The sequence below is a fragment of the Phoca vitulina genome, unplaced genomic scaffold (assembly GCF_004348235.1).
Source record: "Phoca vitulina isolate PV1807 unplaced genomic scaffold, GSC_HSeal_1.0 scaffold9, whole genome shotgun sequence".
Taxonomy (NCBI): domain Eukaryota; kingdom Metazoa; phylum Chordata; class Mammalia; order Carnivora; family Phocidae; genus Phoca; species Phoca vitulina.
The window spans coordinates 2668247-2690858 of NW_022589712.1; the positions used below are offsets into that span (position 1 = coordinate 2668247).

Sequence of the window (22612 nt, forward strand, 5' to 3'; positions counted from 1 at the left end):
CCTCCCCACTCGGCCGGGAGGGTCCTCGCCTGCGCCCGACCTGGGGCGCCCGCGACCCTGCGGTGTTGGCGCGCATGCGGGGCGGCTTCCCTGGGGAGCCCTGTCCTGGGGCTGGGGGGCTCAGCCCCAGCACAGCAGTGTCCGCCAGCTGGATGGGACAACCTAGATCGCCCAGCGCCCGGCTCGCGTGCATCGCTGGAGAAATATGCAGGAATAAAGCACAGGAAGGCAGTGGAAACGGATCTTTCTTGCCCCATTTTTAGAATAGTTTTGGGGGAAATATATTAGCTTTTTAAATACTGGTTCTTTAGCTCCATGATAACTGTCTTGGGAAGAATCCTGGCTTTCTGCTGGGCGGGTGCTGGGGCCTTATTCCCACGCCTTCAGCCAGAGGGACTCCTGCTTCCTCCTGGAGCTGTCTGGTTGTGTTGGGGCCGGCCTGTGTGTCCAGCCCCTCGCGGTTGGCTCAGACGCAACCTGGAACAAGATTTGTCCTTGTCCTGTTAAACCCACCCCCCCCCGCAGGGCTTGTGCAACTGTCAACAGTCATGACAAAGCCTGTCCGCATGGAACTCACACTGGCTTACACGGTTAAGTAAGCCTTATGAGTGATGGGAACATGTCTGGTGCAGGACTGCGCTGCGTGCTGCGGAGGAAAAGAAAGCATGAGAAAGGGGCAGAGCACGGGGAAGGGGGGGAAGGGGTGAGCGCCGGAGGGAACGCTGCTGGCAAGGGCCCTCCCCTGCGGGCACACAGACCCGGGGGTGGGGGGCAGGGTGGGTGACACGCGGCTGAGCCTCGCCTGCACACTTAGGGTGCAAGAAGCGGTTCATGAGCCGTCAGCACGTTATTAACGGGATGAGGATTCCAATTACCCTCATTCAATTAGGTGGGGCTCATTAGGGGCTGAGTTATCCACTTGTGACTTTCTTTTTCCAGCTGGAAAAAAATTAAATTTAGGAAAGTACAAAAGATGATTTGCGGGTCACCATCCAACATTTAGACACCAACCTCGTGGGCGCTCCGCACCAGGACAACGTTAGCACGTTTGCTCCGGAGCGTGTTGACATCAAGCTGACGTCCCCTTTGTAAACCTCAGTCCCACCCACCACCCCTGCTCCCTCAAGCCTGCCACCAGGTTGAATTCGGGGTGCAGTCCACATCTTCACATTATAGCATGGGTATAAGGAACGTATGCATAAACAGTACGTAGAATCGTTTTATGTGCTTTTAAAGTCTCATCAGTGGAATCACCGTGTATGTATTTTTCTGGAACCCACACTTTTCCCTTCAGTTTGCTACTGGGGTTCCTTTCCCTCCTCACCCTTCCTGCTGGACATCCACGTTCTCTCCCAATTCTGGTGGCTAAACAAGGCTGCATGGCCTCCTGCCGTTTTATGTGTAGACATGGAATCGTGTCAGAAAGTGCGTTTTAAATTTTATTCGATTACTGCCAATTACTATTCAGATTTCTACTAAGTGGGAGGATGCTTGATGTTTTCAGACTTTTTAAACGTTTTTGCCAACCTAACGTGTGAGATACTGTAATCAGTGTTTCTGTTACTGGTGAGGTCGGGCATTTATTGAAATATTTTGTTGGCCATTTTGGTTTCTTTGTGAATTGTTTATTTATATCCTTTGTTTATTTTTCTGTTGGGTTGTCTGTTCTCCTTAATGATTCCTGATGTTCTTTATAAATTCTAGACATCAGTCCCTTGTCACACAAGCTGCAAGTAGCTTCAAAAGGCTTGTTGTTCTTGTCTCTGTGTGGGGTCTTTTATAATAAGAAATGTTTGAGCTTTGCAAACCAATCAATATTTTTGTTAATTTTTTTGTCACTTAAGAAGTTTTTCCTACCCTAAAAACATAGACTGTCTCTTTTCCTTCTAATACTGAATTATTACTTCCTTCTAGTACTAAATTTGGTTTTGTATATGGTGATATAAAAACCAAATTAATTTTCTTCTAGAAAGACAGCTATTGTCTGGATCAGTTGAGCTGTCTTTGACTAGCCTCTCCTTTGATACTTCTATGTGTACATTTTATTGGTTTTAAATATACATTTTAGGTGCTATGAGCCCTTTAGCCTCGTGTAAAGTACACGGATTATTTGGCTGAAAATTATTTTTGAAATATGCACTAAGACAACTCGTTCATTCCGAATCACAGTTTTTCTTTTTTTTTAACTAATTAATTAATTTATTTTTTTATTATGTTCAGTTAGCACCATATAGTACATCATTAGTTTTTGATGTAGTGTTCAATGATTCATTAGTTGCGTGTAACCCCCTGTGCTGAATCACAGTTTTTCAACAATGCTGGGCTTTGGTTAGATTGTTCCTTAGGGAGTAACAGGAGAGGCATCGGACCTAGACCAGAGGGAGGTCACCTCACACCTTGCACTCTACAAGGACTGTGTTCATAGATGTTTTAGGACACCTTTCCCACACCGACTAGAATGTGAGGTCCCTGGACATGTGTCCCGGCACTGGGAGCAGACTGTGGCCTTCGCAGGTGTTCCATAAACATTTAGGGAATAAATGATTTTAAAGCGTGGGCTGTAGGAAACTGTGAAGGAGCTGGTGTCACTGACGTGAGGGAAAGAACACAGTAAAAACAGGGTGTATTTCCAAACATGGCCATTTTACAGAGAAGTGTTCTCGATACCGTGGGGCCAGGGGGTGGAAGCTGCGAGGAGGAGGTCCGTTCACACTTCGCTCTTCTCGGATTCACATCCACCCGGGGATGCAGTGGCTCACCAAGTGGGAGTGCATACTGGCCATCAGGTGGCACCGGCCTGAGAGAGGGCTATGTAGACGTGTGATCGTCCCCATGACGGTGGGGCCCCTTGACCTGAGGCTTCTGCTTCTGTCACAACAAGCTCTTCCTCCATCCTTTATGGAATTTGTGGCGTCCGCGCCACACTGTTTCAGTTACCTGACTCAGGCACAGGCGAAGCTGTAGTGAACGAAACCGATGGACTCCCAGTCTGGTCCAAATGGCAGGACCCAGGGTGTTTTCACACGTTTAGGGTTATTCAAGCAGTTCATTTGGAGATCCTTAAACCTAGTGGATTTCTTGGAGTTCATACTTGTAAGTTTATCTGTTTCAAGTTTTTGCATTATAGCTTTAAGTGACTTGCAGATTTAGAACTGTTTAAAAATGGAATAGCACCATGCAAAATATCAAGGAAAAGAGGAAATGTTAAAATCGTTGAAGACATGAGTTTAGACAAGTTAAATGTGAATGACTCACTGCAGATGCTAAGCTTGTCATGAGTTTTATAAATATCTGCTAACTCTTGTAAATTTTATTTCTGATGTTAGGGTGTTTTTTCCCCTCTCTCTGCTTAAAAATAACTCCTGATTTTTTTCAACAGTCTGCATTGAAGCAATATTGCTTGTATGTGTATGAGACTGTTCACATTTCCAAATCTATGTGTGTTTTTGCAAACGTTTGTCTTGCAAATAGACAAATCGATGTTTCTGGGCACACCTGTTGTGTGATGCTCAAAAATGTCTCCTGATAACCACTGGCAGGAAAGGGATGATAACTTCTAATGTCTTTGGATATTTTCTTGGTGGTGGGTCCCATTGCTGAAATCAAACATTTCTCTTTTGAAAGCAAACTTGCCTTTGGAAACTCCATGGATTGGGGCCTCCCACATTCTGTATGAAAGTTTGCTATCTCCCTGGCATATCTCATTGTATACAGTTATGCAGATTTTTTTTAACCCAAGAAAGCCATATTCTTTTCATCTGTAAAATGGGACCAGTACTGGTAACTACTTCTAGGGCCATAGGGACAATGGAATTAGTCAAGCTTGAAAGACAATTAAATGTGCCACATTGTAAGGTAGCTTCCGGCTCAAAGGCACCATGGAAAACTGCATGTTAGCAGGTGTAGGTGCTAGTCTCTAACCATGGCCTTCATGGTATGTCCCTGTGTGTCTAAGGGCTGCCTTGGTTTTCATGCTGCACAGTCCCTGGCTCTGCTCTTGAATGACTTTGGCATCTGGCGCTTCCGGTCTCCTGCACCTGTCCCTCCTCTTTCTTCCTCCAAAGCCAGGGCTCCCACCCGCTGTTCTCTGCTGTCTTCTAGCAGTAAGTAATGCAAGATATGTGCCTGAGGGACCGAGCAAGGGAATTTTCTGGAAAAGTTTCTAAAATGTGGGTGGACTTCCTCCCAAAAGAGTGGCTTTTAATTGTTCAGTTATAACTTCCCTTTCTGCCATTTTATTTATAATATGACTATTATCGCTACTGCTCCTAATAATAAACTGGAAATAATGTAAGTGCACATTAATGGAGGATTAGAATATTCAACAATAAAATAGACATTCAAATGTTAATTGATAGGTAAAAAGTCCACAGGTATAAAATGCCAATGGTAGAGTATGAAACAGTGATATAGCAAAAATTGTATTTTAATTAAAGATGAGTAGGTATGTATGCTTAAAAATTCTAGAATGTAAAAGACAGTGTCAGAAGTGAGTTCTCTATGAGTGATGACTTTACAGTGTTTATTTTACTTCATATAATTTTATTTTCTAATTCTTTTGCAATGAGAAATAGTGGTTTTCTTCATGATCAGAAAAATAAAGTTATTTCTCTTTACAAAAAAATTAACAGACAATGTATATCAAAGGGGATTTGAGGTTAACTGGGGGTTCATCTAAGCTGGGAATATACAATATTTCTGGTTACTCTAATTGCCATGTGCCTCCCGCCCTAAATTTTCCAAGAGTAGAGGTGTATCTTTTATCTCTAAGTTAAATCAGCTGGTATTCGAACGCTTACTGTGCGCATAGACACTCTGGGGCTAGAAGGATGCGGGTGATGCCCTCAGGTCACTCATCATCTAGCCAAGACCATTGGCTCCAAAACTTAGCAGTAGAGAAGAAAGGGTAAGTAGGGGGTGGCAAGAGGAGAAGACAGATATACTTGTGTGAACATTCCGAGGAAGAAGCATTACTTCTAGAAGGGGTGTGGGTTGACCAACACATTTCTAGAGGAAGTAGTATTTGGACAATATAATAAAAGATGGGCATATTCGTTTTCTATTGCTGTATAACCAATTTTTCTAAAACTAAGTGGATTAAAATGACACGCATCTATTATTTTGAGTTTCCGTGGGCCAGGAATGTGGATCCCAAGCTTCAGGGTCACCACAGGCTGCAGTGTAGGGGTTGACCACATCTGGCTTCATCTGAAGACTCAGCTGGGGAAGGACCCACTCCCAGCCTCCCTTGGCTGTGGGCTGTTAGACCACAGGCCTCAGTTCCTTGCTGGCTGTTAGCTGGGGGCTGCGGCATACAAGCATTTGCAACACAGCGGCTTGTTTCGGTGCTGCTGCGTGATGGAAGTTACAGCCTCTCGTCACCTAACTGCAGAAGGGACAATCCATTGTCGTTGCCATATTCTGTGGGCTTGAAGCAAGATCGTAGGTCCAGCTTACACTCAAGGAGGGGGGCTGGACCAAGGGGACAGATACCAGGAGGTGTGTTCATTTTGGGACACCTCAGCGGCTGCCTACCACATGGAGTTGTATGTGTAGATATTGGGGTGGGGGTGGGTACCCAGCAAGAGCTGAGCAAAAGCAAGGAGCAGTGAGTAAAACCATGACCCTGATTTTAGAAATATGACCCTCCTCATAGTCCTCGCCAAGAAAACACATTCCTTTTTGGTACTTTGCTTCTCCTTCCTCAGAAGGTAATGACAGATTTTCTCAATGTCGAGGTCATTAGATGAAGGGACTAATGCTGAGCGTCTAGTAATATTTAAAGTCATGGGATCACAGCCTCTCTGCCCTGAGACGTTCTCAGAGAGCTTTCCATGCCCAGATACAGCATCTTTCAAGTTCACGACCGTGAGTGGATCCTTTACATCAGGACTCAGACCAGGGACCCAACTCATCGCTTGGCATTGGCGAGCATGGCTGGGGTGAACCCCTCACTTAGTCTCTGTCTCAGTAGCTTTAAAGGAGTAAAAGTTTCCTATGTGAGAAGAATTTGCGAAGAAGTCTAGAGTTCTCTTTAATACCTATGGTGTGTCCAGCTTCTCTCTCATTTATAGAGTCCTCCGTGTCTGCATGATGCTGATTATAAGGTCTGAGGTCTGAGTCATTTCACAAGGCATCTGGATACACACACTTAGGAATCTACAGGGGTTAATTAAGCACTTTTCAGAGTAAAGAGCAAACTGTAGGTACATAACCAGTTATTACACCAGGCTGCGGCAGGCAGGGGCGAAGGGTCATGGCCAAGCATGATTTATTAGGTAATGAGAACTTGACAGCTTTGAAGATCTATTTGTTTCTATGTAATTGGAGAAGTGCAGCCCCTTTCTCTGTAGATTAAGCACAGCATGATCACTATTCGGCAAGTGAGAAGAAATGACCTGAGAATTTTTTGTCTTAGGATTTCAGATAAATTCAACACCTAGAACCTTTCTTGATGTAGGTGGCAAAGCATGTCACAGCTTTATGGATATCTACCCTTTAAAACTCTGTGAACACACGCAGGACTGTAAGCTTTGCCATCTCCCATTCCCTCTGCTCTCCACTCCTGTCTTCCCTCTCCAGTCATGGTTCTGGGAGGACAGGTCTTCAGGGATTTTCCAATTCTGTCAAATCTGCCAAGAGATGGTTTTCATTTTCTCTTGCCATTATGACACTGTCAGCTAGGCTGTGGTTTGCAAACTTTATACCTGGAAGACAAAGGCTTCTCCTTCTCCCTCTGAGATTCCCATCCCCAGGTTGCCACCCGCCCTTTCCAGCTTCCAACCAGACTGATGATCCACAGAAGTTGTGCAGGTATTCATGTGGGGTGGGGGTGAGCCCCATGAGTCTCAGAGAAACAAGATTGCTATGTTGATGGAATAAACAGTGGATTTTTAAAAGAGGTTTTAGAGCTTTGCAGATTTAGGAGTGGATTTTGTCTTGGCCAGGAAAACTTTCTAAGTAGTCTTGACCTTCCCCACCACATGCAACCTTGATATTTTGTGCCTCTCTCTTGAGTTTGGAAAAAATTTACTGGAGAAATGAAAGGAATTCAAAGAAAAGGACAGGAAAAACATAACAGAATCCAACCCGTAGGTTCCATTGAAATGGCAAATGACAAGGGCAGGGGGGAGGGGGGTCAGAAATGACATCCTCACTTGGAAATCCCCTGAAAATAGTGTGCAAGCAGTGCCCAGTTAAGATGTGCTCTTCCCACGTGTGACTCCTGAGAAAATCTCAACAGAGGCTTTCAAGTAAGATTCAAGAAACGGGACAGAATGACTTGGTGGACTGAATATGTTTTGAGACAAATCACTTCAGCCTTACCTTGTAAGATGTGAAGTACAAATGCTCCATGAGCCTCAAGAATTTTCTAATGGAAAAGCAGAGATGAAATTACGCATGTAGATTTCACTACCAAATTACCTGCATGTGTGTGGTCTTATTTCAGTGATAAACAACTAGATAATCAGTTGTTCTGCATTTGTTGATGGGTTTGATGGTTGTAGGGAGTTTCACCATGAACTTGATCATTTGGGAACGTTCATAACATGTTTTTACCGAACCATCTGTACCTTGTTCGACTGGATCCAATGAGTACCCATAAATCACACGTTCTGCTGCCTCTCCTTCAGAGCTTTCCAGAACGCTCGGCTGGAATGCTCCCTCGGAGGCAGACTCAGTTCACCTTCCGTAGTGCTTCATCACATCTCCCTCCTGTAGACATTCACGGTTTTTTGGTGCTGTTGTTATTTTGCTTTGCCATCCTGTATTTCCCTTGAGAACCAATGGCACGTGCCTGGAGGTAGGCCTGCTGGAGAAGAAAGAGCCACCGTTCCCGGGTTTGCTGACACCACCAAAGTGTCTCCCACGTGAATAAGTGAAGTCCTTTCAGGTTTGCAGGGAATTGGATCTGAGATTGTCTTCCTGGGAATCATGACTTGGAAATTGGATCTGAAGTAGCTCAAGGACATAGGTGCAGACTTCTATAATTTGTCAACTGAGACTCATTTCTGTCCGAATAACGTCTTACTGATTGGGGTAACGAGGGGATATGAACTTTCCAAAGCTGTGATATCGTATCATTCTGTGAATGAGAAAATTGTCATGAGAAAGGTGAGTTTGCTTAATATTTCATGAGACCAATTTATAAAACATTTAGCTGCCCCTGAAGGAGAAATTGCTTTATAAGTAAAACATGGCTCTGCTCAGCGCTGGCTCAGCATCTGCTGTGTCCCGCGTGCCCCAGCCCAGCTTTCGGGGTAACAGGTGTGGCATCGCAGAGACAGCAAACCTGCATCACTAATTCTCGCTGCTGTCAGGCCCCATGTACTGTGTGTAAACTCATGAGGTCTCTTAATGCTCTTACTGAATAATGGCTGAGGGTTTTAATTGGCATATAAAAGAACCTCTGGCCGGAACCTCTGATGAGAGCTATGAGCCGCTCATCGTGAGCCAAGCAGTCACACCCTCGTCGAGTGTAAGGTGTCCATGTCATTGCTCGAGACTTGTATTTTTTTTTCCAAGAGTCTGGATGTTTCTCTTCCACCTGGGTAGGTGGTGCTTCAGGGAGGGGGAGAAAACCTCATGTTTGTAATCCTTTTCTGTTTAAACACACTCCAGAAGGTCCACGTCTGCTAACGGGAAGCAGAAACTGGGTGGCAGGAGTGGTCTCCTTCTGCCCAGGGCTGTTCTGAATGAGTAGCTAGTACCCCTGGTCTGTGAGCCCCGGGGCACCACCCCCCTGTACTCGCCACAGCCAGCCCGACATGCTTCTGAACACAGGACCTCAGCTCCCACCTTGGAGAAAGTTGGAGCGGTGACCTCAGCTCCTGTGTCCCTCTGACAAGGGGGTCTCTGCCCAGACCCGTTACCTGCTCCCTGCAGCCTCTAGGGATGAGACCCTCTTCCTGTGTGGGGCCAGCCCCGGACGTGGCAGCTGCGTCCGTACCCAGACCGCATCCCCGTCCGACGGTGCCCCCGGCTCAGCCGACAAACTTGCTCGAGTCCTTTCTCACAGGGAAATCCACGAGCTTGGTTTTGAACGTACACTCCCCTCTGGCGCCCGCCTTCCTCCCCTTTGTCCTATGCAGCGTGGGGATGAGAGGAAGGACGTAAATCCATGCTGCAAGATAGCATCCGAATTACTGTATGAGCAGACCAGGAGGTTGGGGGCAGGACCAGAACAGCCCTGAGGCTCGTGCCCACAACTCACCCCGGAGGCCCCTGCAGCTTTTAGGAATGGATATGCACTCACCTTGTCTGCCTCTGAATTTCCTAAATGCCTGAGCAAGAGAACAGTGGGCAGTTCACAGTCTCCAAGCAGCATGTTGAGCCAGGTAACTCACACTGCTCTGATCACTGACGGGGTTCACGTCACTCCGTTGGGTCTATAAAGAAGACAATCCAGACTTTAGGAACAGCGCCGGCAGGCTTTTCCCGTTCAGGCTGAGAAGTCCCATCCAGGTATGACCTAGTGGGGGTCCTCAAGGTGCAGGCTGTTGCAGGTGGTCAGGCTTGGCTGGGAGGGCACGTTCACCCCTCCCCTGCACCCAGGCTCATGAAAGCCCCCTCGAGGAGGGTCCTGAACCTCCAGGGATAGATGTGACCATTGGTGAATGCCTGGGGATTTTCTGGGGAGAAGATAGAAGCTTTCATGTGACGCTGACCTGTCCGTAACAATTTCTGAGGAGAGTTAGGTGGCTAAGCTCGAGATTATGTGCCCTGAAAAATCCCAGGGGAGCAGAGCATATGGGTTACTTGCACCCAGAGCCAGCTGTCCATGCAGTAGTCATCCCCACCCCTGCCCTGGGGTAGCATTGACCAAGGATGCGTATCTGAACGCAGGGTGGATGGGAGGGGGCCCCCCAGGCCTGATGCCACCTGTCTGTGGCATGTCACCTGTGTGTCCTGCCTCATGCCATGCTCCAGACAGCCCCAGGATTCCTTCAGGCTTCGTCCTGGCCAATCCCTGCCCGGCCTTCAGAGCTCACCTGTGTCGTCGTCTCGGACGAGGCTCCCGAGGCCTCCCGTGGTGCACGTCCTCTGTGCACTGAACTCTTTGGAGGAGCCCCCGTGATTCGTCTGTTTCCACACCCTGGACAGCAGTTCCCCCAAAGCAGGCACCATGCTTAATTACTAGAGGACATCCAGGGGCCGGCACCTGGGACGGTGACATTTGCTGGATGGAATCGGGATAGAGAGCCGTGTCCAGACCACGTGAGCTTCCAGGACAACTCCTAAGTCAGGGTGTGATGATCCCCAGCCCACCGAGCAGGGGCTCATGTGCGTGGTGGCCGCCCCACCCTGCCGCCAGGCCAGCCCCAGCCCCGTGTGGAAGGGGAGGCCTGGTGACTGACCGCCTCTCTCCCACGTGGTCGATGGCCTCTGGGAACCGGATCCCACAGAGCTGGCTTGGGAGTGGACTTCTCTTCCTGAGAGCTACTTTATCCCAATGCACAGAAATACTCCTAAGAATTTTTTTTTTTAATTTGGATATTTTGGGGGAGATCATGAAACTATAGAGGAGTTCAGAAAAAAATTTAACAAGATACCAGGTTCCCAGCATCCAATTTGATATGTTAATATTTTGGCTTTCTTTTTTTTTTGTAGTAAAACAAAAAGGAAAAGAAAAAAATTAGAGTCTTGGCAAAAAGTATTTCGGCTGTATTATTTCTCCAGTCCTTCTCCCCTGTCTCCTTACTGTCCTTGGTAACAGGATTTGGTACGATGCCTTCCAAGCCACTTTTGTACTTTCTGTTAAGAATATGTATTTATTAAAAAAAATAAAATATTAAATAGTTGTGTAGCTTAAAACTTACCCAAGCAGAGTCACGGTGTCTGCTCCTCCGCAGGCTGTGTTTCACGCTCCGCGTTGTGACATGGGTTTTCCTGTGCCTGTAGTTGGGTCCTTGTCAGCACTGCCCGGGAATGATGTTCCTCACGTCCCCCCGTGTGCCTAGAATGGGAACCTCTGAGTCCCAGAGCAGGGCATTTTCAATTTTACTAGATGCTGTCAGCCTTCTGTCCAAATGTTTCTACTGTCTCCTCGCCCTGAAACCATTATTAATTGATAGGTTCCGAATAGATTTTAGAAATGGCGAGTTTGTCTGGATGCGCCTTGCTTGTCTGGATCTCCTCAGTGGGGCCTTGGAGGTACGGAAAACACCGCCCTGGAGCCGTCCTCCTTCCCTCATGGGGCAGGGGGCCCGTCCCAGCCGCTTATCCCACCTGGGAGCCAAGCTGTGGCCTGGGGGCAGTGGGCCATCCACTAGAGCAGGGCAGAGGTGAGGCTTAGCTCAGCTGGAGCCACACAATTCTCGGGTGGTCTACATACCAGGGGTAGGAGAGTGGCTTGGCCAGAGGCAGCCATCGCCTGGTGGACCCTTGGCCTCTGACTTTGCTCCGCAGCCCTGCATTGAGTCTCTGGAATTGGGTAAGGAGGTTTGCATGGGAGAGTAAGGAAGGAAAGCGGGGAGGGGCGCAGGGTGGAGAGCAAAGGAAATCGGAATGACAGAACTTTTTAAGAGTCAGGTTTCAAAACTGACTATTTCATTCTTGTGTTAGTTTGCTAGGACTGCCCTAATCGAGTACCGCGCATGGCACTTCTGTGTCACAGCCCTGGAGCTGCAAGTCCAAGATCAGGTGTGGGTGAAATCAAACTGGCTCCCCTGAGGCCAGCGAGAGCACCTGTTCCCGGCCCCTCCACTAGCTCAGGATGGTTTTCCACTCCACTGCATGGATTCTGAGTAGCTTGTCGGCTGGCCAGGCCAGAGCGAGGGATTAGAAAGCTCCAGTGACTTTTTTTTTTTTAATTTCCAGAAACACCATTTCTGTATTTCTTTGTAGAAATGACATGCAGAACAGTGGCAGATGACTCTGCTGTCTTTATCCCGTTGTTAGAGGGCCACCACTCAGGTCCTGCCCTGGCTCTGCGTTCCTGCCGTGAGGTTGCCCCTTCAGGTTGTGAGGTGCCCCTCTGCTGTCTCCTGGGTGGACGGTTGAGTCCTTAACCCTCCGTAGTGAGCACACCCCGCTCAGGGCCACCTAGCGGGAAGGCCCTTCGAGAGTCAGGAGGGGAAGGGCCTGTTAGGGGCACATTGCGGGCATCAGCTTCTCATCAGATCTTGTTCGTTGTTTGCAGTAGTCCGTTTCTTCTCTATGTGGTTATTAAAGGCTAGATCACTAAGTAAACGCTCCCAAGTAAGCCAAATTAAACTAACAAGGGATGCAGATAGACTAGTTCCCCTAAACTTTAAGAAATAGCAGCTGTAGCACTAGAATTACTGTTTCTAAGAACGTTTAGCAGTCACGCACCAGAGACTCAGCTGGTACGCACCTCACCTCCAGGCACGCCGTTCCCACTCTGGCTTCGGTAGCTGGTGCAGGAAGAAGAGCTGTAATCCGTGTAAACCAAGACAAGGCAGCTTTGGAAATGAGGAAGGAGGCACATGGTATTGATCCTACATTCCCCTGATCCCCTGATCCTGTTGTTAAATCCACACAGACGATTTTCAGTTTCCTCTGGCAGAAGTGAGTTAGGACCACAGGGGTTTCCTTAAGACAACCTGGGGAGACCTTGCCTTCAGGATCCCGGGCATGACCCATGTTGTGTGGCATCAGAGTCTTGGGTGAGTGGCCTCATTTGGGAATGTGGCCCTGAAGCTGATCCACATGAGCCCCTCTTCCTGACCCTCCCCTAATGGTCCACTTCTGAAGCTGAGGGCTGGTCTCCTGTTTTTAGTTTTCCTGCTCTGTTTTTCCAAGCTCTGACAATTCCTGGCTCTTTTCCTGACAAACCTATGCCCAGCCGTGGTGTCCCTCCACCACCCACCCTGGCCCACCGTCAGGTGCTGGCAGCCAGAGTTGTCCTGGGAGAAGCCCTGTCACCAGCTGTCCCAGCTTGCATGCCAGGGGGCGGTGGGAGCCCTGGCTTCCAGCCGCTGAACCTGGTCACGGGCTTTCAAGTAAATATTTGCAGTATAGACAATCTCCCTGTGTCAAGTCCTTGGAAGCCTGAACGTCAGCAGGAGGCCCTGCTCTCCTGAGAAGCGGACTCTCACTGAAGACCAATGGCCCAGGGCACATTGCCCGCCTCCCGAATCCCAGGGATCCAGCTGTCGAGTGAGGACCTCGGCTCACTTTGCTGGTCAGATAAGACAACCCATTTAAATCGCTTTCCTCAGCACAGTGCTCCGCCAATAATTGGATCCCAAGAAAGGAATCACAGGCTTGAGAGAGTAAAGGTTTTAAAAACTGTCACTCAAAGAACAAAGGTAATTAAAATGTTTTAATTAAAAAAATCAGAAGAACTCTCAAGCTTTCTTAATCAAAATGAGAACAGGTTCCAGGTGAATTGCAGGATCAGTGGAATTCTCTGAAAACTGCGTGGCAAAAATGGGGATGGTTGGGTGGCTTTTCTTTCCATAACGGGCCAAATGCATTGTGTGTTGACTCACTGACTTCTCGTTTCTGTGCACTTGCTTTCTGCCTAAATGACTGTTCATAATTCCATAACGAGTATTGCTTGGAAGCTGTCTTAGTGGAAGGTCTGAGCTGTGAGCAAGACGAGTAAAGGTGCAAGGATGCTTGAGCACACAAAACACCCCAGAAGCCACTAGAGTGGTGAGGAAGGTTCCTGACACCAGGCTTTGTAAGAAATCATGGTTAGGGAACTAGAAGGCTCTGCTGTGCTAAAACGCTTGAGGTGCTAGTATGAAACATGATTAAATGTGTTTGTGTGGGTCCAGAGGATAAAACAGGAACACACGTGGAGAAGGGGAGGGAGGGAAGCAGGTAGGTTTCCAAGCAAGCTTTCAGCTCTCCCTCCCTTCTGTTGGTCCTCTTTGGAGAATAGCTAGCCAAATGGTCCTTGGGGAGGTCTGTCATAAGGGGGTTTTGCGTCTAAAGACGATCTAGATGACCTCTACGTTTCTTCCAATCCTGAGATTTTTGTGCAGAAATGGCAGATTTTATTCTTGTTAAGAATAGTGAAAACTTCACTTAAAATGCCCTAAAAATCCAGTGGGTAATATATGGAGTAATATAGAGATCACTTCCTTCTAAAATGCAGCCTTTCAACACGATCTTATCACATTCCTGATAGGTTTCTACACATCACTGTTCCTTAGAGTCTGGGACGTGTAACGAGTCTAGTTGTTTATGTTGGTGATTTCCCATGCTGCATGTTTGTCTGTGAAGGGATGATCTTTTTTAGCCCCTCAGCAGGACTGAGATAGAGTTGACACGTAACATCATGTGAGTTTAAGGTATACAATGAATGTGCTGATTTGGTACACATATATTGCAAAATGGTCACCACCATAGCATGAGCCAACACCTCTGTCACCTCACGTAATTACCACTTTTCTGTGTGTGTGGTAAGGACATTTAAGATCTACTCTCTGAGCGCCCTTCAAGCCTATGATACTGTACTATTAACTATAATCACCATGCTGTACATTGAATTCCCAGAACTTATTCATCTCATACCTGGAAGTTTGTACTCTCACTAATATCTCTCCATTTTCCCCACTCTGTAGGCCTGTTAACCACCATTATGTTCTCTGTTTCTGTGAGTTTGGCTTGTTTTATATTCCACATATGAGGGCTAGCATATAGTATTTGTCTTTCTCTGTCTGACTTATTTTATTCAGCTTAATGCCCTCAAGGTCCATCCATGTTGTCACAAATGACAGGATTTCCTTTTCTCTCATGACTGAATAGTATTCTGTTCTGTTCTGTGTGTGTATGTATGCGTGTGATATCTTTATCCACTCATCCATTGACGGACACTTAGGGTGCTTAGGGTGTTTCCATGTCTTGGCTATTGTAGATAATGCTGCCGTGAACGTGGGGGTGCGGCTGTATCTTTGAGAGCCTGTGTTCATTTCCTTTGGATACATGCTCAGATGTGGGATTGGTGAATCATATGGTAGTTATACTTTTTTTTTTTTTTTGAGGACATTCCATTCTGTTTTCCATAGTGGCTAGACCCATTTACATTGCTACCAACAGTGCACGAGGGCTTCCTTTTCTATCTTCACCACCATCTGTGATCTCTTGTCTTAACAGGTGTGAGGTGAAATCTCATTGTGGTTTTGATTTTCACTTCCCTGATGATGAGTGATGTTGAGTATCTTTCATGTATCTGTTGGCCATCTGCATGCCTTCTTTGGAAAAATATCTGTTCAGTTCCTCTGCTCATTTTTTAATTGGACTGTTTAGTTTTTGTTGTGGTTGGGTTGTATGAGTTCCTAACGTTTGGATATTAACCTCTTACCACACTTACAAATATTTTCTCCTGTTCCATAGGCTGCCTTTTCATTGTGTCAATTGTTTTTTGGCTGCGCAGAAACTTTTTTAGTTTGATGTCGTTCTACTTACTAATTTTTGCCTTTGTTGCTTGTGCTTTCAGTGTCATATCCAAAAACTCATCACTAAGACCAATGTCAAGGAGCTTTTCCCTGTTTTCTGTTAGAAGTTTTATGATTTCAGTTCTTGTTCACACCTCTAATCCATTTCAAATTATTTTATTTTAATGGTATAAGGTAGGGGTCTAATTTCATTGTTCTGCATGTGGATATCCAGTTTTCCCAGCATCATTTATGGAAGAGACTATTCTTTCCATTTGTTTGTGCCTTGAAGAGCTAATCTTGTCTTCAACTTACTTTTAATTTTATTTAGCACACACAAAAAGACACTTATTTCACATAGCAAGCAAACACCGTATTTACATTATATTTTATCTACCCCTAACTAGGCTTCAGAAAGAGCAATCTACAGTTATGCTCCATCAAGTTAAATATTTAGGGAATGAAGCATCTCATAGTTAGTCAGGCTCATCCTTATGTATTTGATGCCTGTATTAGAAAACTTAGCATCTTTTTTTTTTAAAGTGGAGAGCTTTTTCTTTATAATAGTAATGCTTGTCTTTGTGTATAAATGTGCAGGTGGACCCTGCACAAGGAAAGAGAGATGGTTCTCTCTGCTGTTAGCTAATGTGGGTCCTGCCTGGCCGAGTCTAACGGTGAACCTGACAGCTTATCCGAGGCCGGGGTGTTTGTCTTGTAGTGACAGGGGCGGCTGAGAATGGCAGAATCGGCGAAAAGCGACAGGGAAGCTGCTAGAAAGAGTCGTTGTGGCTGGACTTTCATTTTCTGAGCATTTGGAGGTTGAGTAGAGCTATCCCTGAATTTCACATCTGTTGAGAGTGAGCTGCAGATGATGGTTAAGAGTTTTACTCTGGACGGGGGCATCTGGGGGTGCAGTCAGTTAAGGGTCCGACTCTTGGTTTCAGCTCAGGTCATGATCTCAGGGTCATAAGATCGAGCCCCACGTCAGGCTCAGCACTCAGCCAGGAGTCTGCTTAGGATTCTCTCCCTCTCCCTCTGCCCCTCCCCTGCTCGCACTCTCTCCCTCTCTGAAAAATGAATGCATCTTTAAAAGAAAAAAGAGTTTTACTCTGGTTGTCTATCAGCACTTGCAGGAGAGTAGCAGGAAAGGAGGCTCGTCTCAAAGTGTTTTAGAGATATTTGAGGCCGTATAAATAAGACCCAGTAAAAGGCAAGTGTGCCGTCAGTCCTCTCCGTACCCGTATTCTGTGTCCTGCCATGCCATGCACACGCCCACACATCCTCCGATCAAACCCCTAGGGCCTTGCTTCTCACTCCGCATCTCCACCGGTCTGCCCGGTTGGTGGGGGGGGGGGGGGGTCTGCCTTCATCCCTTCCCTCTGTGAGACACTTTGCCCCATTTAACTCTCCCTTCTGATGTAAGGTCCTGCATTGTTAATTCTGATGTAAGGTACTCGACCATAGAAGAGTAGGACTGTTGGATCCTGTGGGTGAATAAAAGCTTGACACAAAAATGGGCGTTTATATAAAAGCAAATCCTGAGTTCTCTATGCAGAGCCTCAGGTAGCTGGACAGAGGGGTGCACAGCCCATCCCCCCAATTTCAGGATGTTCATAGCACCTCTTCACTCGGAAAGTAGAGCTTTACTTTCAGGCCTTTGGGAATACGTGCTTTAATAGAGGATTGAGTTCTCTCATTGCATTCTTCCTATCACTGTTAGGTTAACTGCTCGGGCGACATTTTATTTTATTATTATTTTTTAAAGATTTTATTTATTTGACAGGGAGAGACACAGCGAGAGAGGGAACACAAGCAGGGGGAGTGGGAGAGGGAGAAGCAGGCCTCCCGCAGAGCAGGGAGCCCGATGTGGGGCTCGATCCCAGGACCCCGGGATCATGACCTGAGCTGAAGGCAGACGCCTAACAACTGAGCCAGCCAGGTGCCCCTAGGGTGACATTTTAAAAGTGATAGCAACTGTTTTCATTGACAGACATAAAAGGCATTGAGCATCTTAACAAGATCTAAGTCTTAAGAAAGCAAAAACAATTTTTGCAAAGTAGTGGGCTACTGAAACAAACTAAAAGTGGATCGTGTTCACCATCCATTTTTAAAATTAAATGCGAGTTTGAATATTTTTCTTTTGATGTATAAGATTCTTAAGCCACTATTTGAATTCTGCGGTTTCTCATGATTTTCAGTCATGATTTTCAACAAAGGGTAATTGTTCACCTTAATATATTATAAACAAAGATTTAAAAATCAGTTCTAGATTTTGGGACATGCAGTTTTTCCAGTGTAACGTTTGAAAAAGAAAACATCAGGTGGCCCCGGGTGAGTATTTACTGTGGAGCCAAGGTCCGTCTTCAAGGACAAGGACACTGAGACATTTTACGTACAGGAGAAGTCAGGTCATGGAGTGATAGTAATCTTTTGGGGTTTTTTTTTTTTTTTTTTTTAATTGAGTCCAGCAAGCCAAGGGGTACTTGCAAAAGCCATAGAAAGAGAGACAACATTGAGTCTATTTAGATACAGAACCAAAGCCAAATAACTGTTGGGGTTTTGTGACGGAAGAGAGCATGACCGTCGTCAGCATTAAGCCCATGAAATGATGACATCAGACTCTGGGACGGCGGGAGACGAGCTGGGGAGCCTGTGTCTGTTTCCTCAATTCCCACACCAGCGAGTCCGTAGAGAGTATTTCAGTGTGATAAGTCAAGTGCACAGATATTGTTTACCAGGAAAATTAAATATTGTAATTTAATAAACCAAAACCAAAATGAGGCGGAGAAGTAAGCGAACATGCTTATCTGTTACTCTTAAGGGAGTCCGTGTTGACTTGATGAGACAAGGAATAGAAGTTTACATTTATCATAAAACTTTTAATTAAAACAAGCTGTCGATGGCTCGATGTAATAGAAATACACAGAACATAGAACTAAGAAGTCAGGCCAAACGGCAGAAGATACAAAACGAAGGAAACCAGGAAACCAGAAACATAGTATGAAGTATGGCAACAGGACGAGACCAGCATAGTTACCATTTCAAATGCATCCATGCGGTAAGCACACACTAAAACTAATTCTCAGATTGAGTCAAAAAACAAAACTGCTCTTCGCCTACGCTGCCAGAGGTGATGTCTGAGAATTGTTCCTCTTCTCTTGACCCAGAAAACCCTACAGAATCATGCAAATCGAGAGGTTCACGTCTTCGTGTTCACTTGAAGATCGCACATGCAACCGCCCAGCCCGTGGGGGTACGCCCATGCGAAAAGCCACCACATGTCTGCAGGATGTCACTCTGCAGGAGCGGCGGTGCCTCTGTCGCTGCAACCTGGAGTTGGCCGAACAGAGGGCTGGACACGGGGTCGGTGGCCCCAAAAAGAGTGCTGAATATTGGCTGCACATGCTTCCAAGCAGAGAGTGATGCTGAACTAACAGGGTTAGGTGGAGACTCTGGTCCCTGAGCACGTCCCAGTGAACGGAGCCCCCAGATATGGCACAGAACTTACAGGGCTCGTGGTCGGACTCACCCAGACCTGAGCTCTCCCTGCCCCATCGAGATGAGCCTTACTGAGAAAGAGCAGACTCTTCCTAAGCCAGAAGAGGAGGTTGCGCAGAAGAAAATTCTGCATAAAATAAATGGCAATAAAAGTAACTAAAAAAACAAACAACCCCCCCAAAACAAAACCCACCTATTGATATGAAACATTGCACCCTAAATAATGTGTCTGTGATAGACTGACTATAAAACTCTGGACTAAACAGATTTCAAACAGGGAAGCAGCCTGCACTGTAAGTAACAAACAAGGCTCAGTTCAAGACACACGCAGTAAACATGCTTATCAGGACGCTGACGGCGCCCTGTGGGGGGAAGCTCTCGGTCCGAAGGCCATGCACCAGACGGCAGCACCAAGCTCGCGAAGCAAAGCTGCAGACGATGCGCAAGCAGAGGAACCACAAAGTTAGGAAAGCTGACCTCACCGGCAGGCTGTTTGCTCTGCATTGTCCCTCGGCCCAGAGTCAGGACTGCACGCGCCACCAGAGCCCAGCCCGGGGCACGGCCGGATCCGAGACAGCAGGACAAGGGAGAAAACATGAGGGCATTATTTCTCAAGTGCTGCCCTGTGCTCGGAGAATATGGTCTGAACTAACTCTACTTTTAGGAAATGATAGGGTTTTTCTTTGAGGAAAAAAGCGAGAGCACATCTTTGCAGGCTGCTTTACGGATACCAATACGGAGGCGGAGGCTGCGTTCGGGGTGTGGATCTCTCTCTCCGTCTCTCCTCCTGTGCACATCATACGTGTGTATACGCACGCGGTACGTGCCTGTGCTCCCACGTGGTGCCTCACCTGGTCCTGACGAGTTAGTGCTTTGGTTTTTCAGAAGAACTTGGAGATTCTGCTCCAAGCCGGGGTCACAGCCACAGGGCAGTAGAAGCAGCCTCGACCCCAGGATGGTTGGCCTGGGCCCTGGCTCTGCAGGGCTGCACCCACTGGAACATACAGCTGCCCTAACTCACCTCTGCTTTTTCTGGCAACTTTATCTGGACCCCACTCAGACCCTGTTCTAGGCCTTTATACTCTTCATCTTGACAGAACTTTTCTGTAAATCCCCTGGGCACATAGGCCCCCAACATTGCAGTGAGCTTCGAGATGTTCAGGACGCTGCTGGTGTCACATGGGGTCCTGAGGAGACACATGGATGAACAGAGAAGGAGTTGCTCAAACAAGAGCAGCTGAAATTATTCCAGGACAGGAGAGTCGTATAGAATTCCTGAGCTGAAGCTAAGATGGTTGGTCCTGTAGAAACTGGGGAATAACTAGATAGCCAGAAGGGATGCTCTGCTTCACCCAGAGAAGCACAGAACATCGAATGTTTCAGAGGATGAGATCAAAGGAAATGAAAAAGCTCTCCGCTGACGACCACCTTCCGGCATCCCCAACCAAAGGGTGTCATGGCATTTTTCTCCTAGAACCCCCGAGAAAGGTGATAGAGAGTAAATGAGGGACTCACTGTTGAATGGGCACTTTGCCCCCATCAGGCGGTTGACAGGTGATGCTGAGCTCTAAGCTGTGACATCAGTGGTCTGTTGCTCCTTGGGATGCGGGTGACAGTATTTTAGAGCCCCCCTTGGGTGTCCTCCCAGATCCCATTGCTCCTCCTCTGGTTCTTCATCAAGTTGAAGGCCCCCTGGCCTCACAAAACACCCTTCCACTTGGGATGCGTCCCGGCCTGTCCTTTCCCCTGAAGGAAAAGAGGAGCGGGGCCTCCCGCCTCCACACGCGTTCTCCTATGGCTTTGAGGAGAGGCGGTATTGCCCAGTGCTTGGCACACGGAGCTGGAATTTAGGGTGAACTGTTTGGGCCTTCTGAACCATCATCCTACGTCCGGTTTACCAATGCCCAAAATGTAGGTTGCTTTTCTGGGCGGTCCAGCGTTTGATAACTAGGCCCTGAGAAGACTAGCACTTGCTGATTGATTCTGCTTGTGTTTTCTGTTGTTCTCTGATCATACTATATTTGGATTATACCTTTGTCCTGATTATATTTTCCTACTCTATTTTATATTTACTTTTATGATATTCCAAATAAAATCAACTAGTGTAATAACTCGATGCGTGTGAAATGGGTGTCTGTGTGTTTCATGGGAGTGGTGGTACCTGGCAGGCAGGGCTGTGTGATGCAAATAGGGCTGTTTGTGAGTCGAAGGGTCTGGATCTGACTCAACTTTGGCGCCCAATTTTCTCCTCTGAGTTGGCAGTTTCCGGGGCAAACAGCTCAGTGGATAGACAGAAGTTGCAAAACAAGGAAGGGGCTTCCATTAAACTCCCAGTTCTGCAAATTCTGTTGCAAAACATGCCGAAGCAGCTTGGTGTGTGGGGTTGGCCTTTGTGTGGGGCTCTGCCCGGGACTAAAGGGCTCAGTCTTAAATGACAGTGATCCACCAGCACTGCAAGGATGCACCCCACTGCTCCATTCTTCAGATGGTCTCGCATGTTCATGGGTGATTTTGCTCAGAAAACTGGACTTGTTCTTTTAAGAAAGAGCCATTTTAAAAGTTAGGTCTTCTAGAAGTTATTTTTTTAAAAACAAACACCCTTCTGGAGACACCCCTGGTGAGGGAGAGACTCAAGACCCACGAGAGGCTGCAAAGAGCTGTGGCCACACGTGCCTCCTGCCTGGAAAGGGGGTGCTGCAGCTGCCGCCGTGTGGTCCCCCCCGGATGACAGAAGAAAGACAGAGGTGGAGACTAGAGTGGGAAGTTAGGCCCAACTGCAGAAGATCCAGTTCTCTCCAAGCTGGGGAGAGATTTGACAACGGGGGCGCACATGGTCCTGAGATAATATCTCCTTTCTAAATTATGGGCACCGTGGACGCGAAGACTGTAACTTCTATCACTTTTGTCCTCGGCAGCTCCCAGAAGGCCTTGCAGTGTTTGAATGAATGAATGAATGAAGTCCTTGAAAGGCGCTTTAAAACCTACCCCTCGCCAGTACGCGCCTGCCACGCGGCAGGTGGTAGGCGGCAGGGCGCCGCGAGAGCCCAAGGCCGGCAGGCAGCAGCGTGAGTGCACGAGCCTCGCTGCTCGGGAGCATCATGGAGCCACCAGGAAGCCTTGCTCCTTTGGGTGGTGGATGTCCCGGTGGTGGGCACGCAGGCTTGATTTCACAAATGCCTACACAGAAATTGTTGTGCGCCAGGCACTAAGTACCTCCTAAGTATTGACTCCTCTTCCTAACAACCTATGGGGCAATACTACTATTATATTTTACAGAAGAGGGGGCAATAAAGCAGAGAGGTGAAGTCCCTTGCCCAGGGTCACCCAGCCTCATAAAAGGTAGAGGTTCAACTTGAACCTGGCTCCGGAGTCTGGTCTCAGCTGCGACCCAGACCTGCCTTCATGCTGTGATCGATAACGTGGGAGCATCCTTTCTTACGGAGCCGCCTGCCGAACCCAGGGATAAACTGCCCAGCGCCCCATCGTTGCCTCCTCGTCCTGCCGGGCTTCTGGGGGCACTGGCTTCGGACCTGCCAGCGCTTTTGTCCCCTTAACTTCCCTTTACTCTGGAATGATAGTTGTGGCTTTAAAAAACGTTGAAGGCTTTCAGGAAGTCAGTATTTTGCTGCAGGTGTATAGTTGAAGAGCTACGTGGTCAACAGCTGACCTTCCCGCATGTCACCTCACTGATTTCCAAATCCACTGGGTGAAGTATGACGTGGTCACGATTATCCGTATCTTCCAGATGAGGAAAATGGAGC

General features: G+C 47.3%; 1 protein-coding gene across 4 annotated transcripts in view; it reads left to right on the plus strand.

Annotated features, from left to right (window-relative positions):
• The window catches only part of RPS6KA2 (ribosomal protein S6 kinase A2), a 346717-nt gene that overhangs the window by 72712 nt on the left and 251393 nt on the right, over nucleotides 1-22612 (plus strand). The window lies entirely within an intron of this gene.